Consider the following 2,164-nt stretch of genomic DNA (forward strand, 5'->3'; position numbering starts at 1 on the left):
TTCTAAGTCTTCATTGGCAATAGTGTAGGCTGCTTTAGATAAATTCAACGATTCTAAATCTACATCACCTTAAACTTGAAGGCTCCTTTGCCATAATTATTGGATTACAATGTCCATTTTTTATGTGTAATACACCTTACAGCAGTAAGTTACTGTGGAATATAGTGGTGGATAGATTGGCTGTTACACCCAAGGATTGAGAAAATATTGCATTTATTTATCTACATTCATAATGCTGTGCTATTTGGATAGTGCAATTTATTGGTGTTATTGTAGAGATGTATGGCACACTTGTTTGCCTCCTTTTTTAATAGATTTAAGACTATTTTCCTTCCTATATTTTCCATTAGTGCATCTTTGGGATACATTTTCCAATGATTCCAAGACATAAGAGGGTATCATTGTGAATCCATTTAAATGTGTCTTCTATGTCCCCAAGGGGAAATTACCTGGTCATTTTTCTCAATCTCAAGTAGGTATCCAAGCATTCAAGAGGAAAATCAAGGTGGTTATGAATATGCAAGCTCTACCTACGTAGACTTCCAAAAGTTTGATTTCATGGCTTTACAAGAAGAAAACCCCAATATTCAAAATGTCAAAGGCACATCCAAGATTGAAAGGCAAGCAACAAATACTTTGAAATTGAAGTAGCCCCGGTGAAAGGTGATTCTCCATGTGCATGTTGATGCATTAGGCTCAGCTACCCCAGTAATCCTAGCTTAACCTAGGGGAGATTTCAAGAAATCTTGCACAACTATTGAGAGCAAAGCGCTTGATATGGTCCCTACTGTGGAGAAGTTTTGCTTTTGTTTTCTTGGGAATTTCTTTCATTCATATTCGGACCATCAAGCTTTATTGCATCTAATCAACAAAGTTAAAACTACATGGACGATTGATGAGAAGTTTTGCTTTTGTTTTCTTGGGAATTTCTTTCATTCATATTCGGACCATCAAGCTTTATTGCATCTAATCAACAAAGTTAAAACTACATGGAAGATTGATGAGATGGTTGTTATTGCTGTAGGAATTTAATCAACAAAGCTAAAACTACATGGATGATTAATGAGATGGAAAATCCATAAGCTAACATGACCATTTCCCAAATGCCACTTGTACAGTGAGTGGCATGGTGTTCTTAATCCTAGAGAGTTTCTCAAGGAAATCAATCTTCTCCATAGGAAACTAATTGTACTAAAAGTACTAAAAGCCGGAAGTTTACTATTATTGCACGAGGAATTTATAGACTAGGAGCTAATGGTGTGTTGCAAACAATATGTATTATCTTGAGATACAAGATCATCCCATACACCAATTTGATTGGCATATGGACTAGAAGCATTGATGCCTTCAGAGTTTCAAATTCAAAGTCTCCTTCTTGTGAAATGTTTACCTATCAAAGTTATTTTTCTTTAAGAAAGATTGCATCAATTTACTAAACTTGATGAAATGGACATCCAAGGTGTCTTGTCATGATATATTATTATACAAAATAAAAGGAAAGCCTTGCATGATCATAATATCAAGGTACAAGTGTTCAAAAAGAGCAAGTTAGTCTTGTTGTACTTGTCTAAGCTTGATTTAGATGTTTGTCAAAGTTAATTTTCTCTAAGCAAGATTGCATCAATTTACTAAGCTCGATGAAATAGATGTCCAAGGTGTCTTTTCATATTATTGTTCAAAATAAAAGGAAAGCATGACATGATCAGAGTATCAAGGTACAACTGTTCAAAAGCAACAAGTTAGTCTTGTTTTACTTGTCTAAGCTAGGTCTAAAGACACAAAACTTCAAAACTCAAATTGCACAATAACAAAGATAGAGAAGAATCCTATATTATTGAAGTGATACCCTAGATGGCAAAATCCATGTGCTCCCGTGAAGGGAGTTTCGATGGAACTACTAAAACAAAGGGTGTATTCGAGTAGAAGGTAGGGAGTAACTCACAATGATGATTGATAAACTACGTGGAGAAGTGGTTGGCCGTGTATCTATGTAGGCCTATATACGTGGGGCGGCCATGACATGACTGCGGATCTCACTGCCACCATCCATGATGTAGACTCGGCTCATAAAGATGTGCTAGAAAATTGCATAGCACTTACGCCACCTCCCACAACCATCCGAGCTCATCTTTGGGCCCCGTAATGTATGGACAAGGTATCCAAG

This window comes from Cibotium barometz, chromosome 54 (genome assembly GCF_041138505.1).
Source record: "Cibotium barometz isolate CiBa-2024 chromosome 54, ASM4113850v1, whole genome shotgun sequence".
Classification (NCBI taxonomy): Eukaryota; Viridiplantae; Streptophyta; class Polypodiopsida; order Cyatheales; family Cibotiaceae; genus Cibotium; species Cibotium barometz.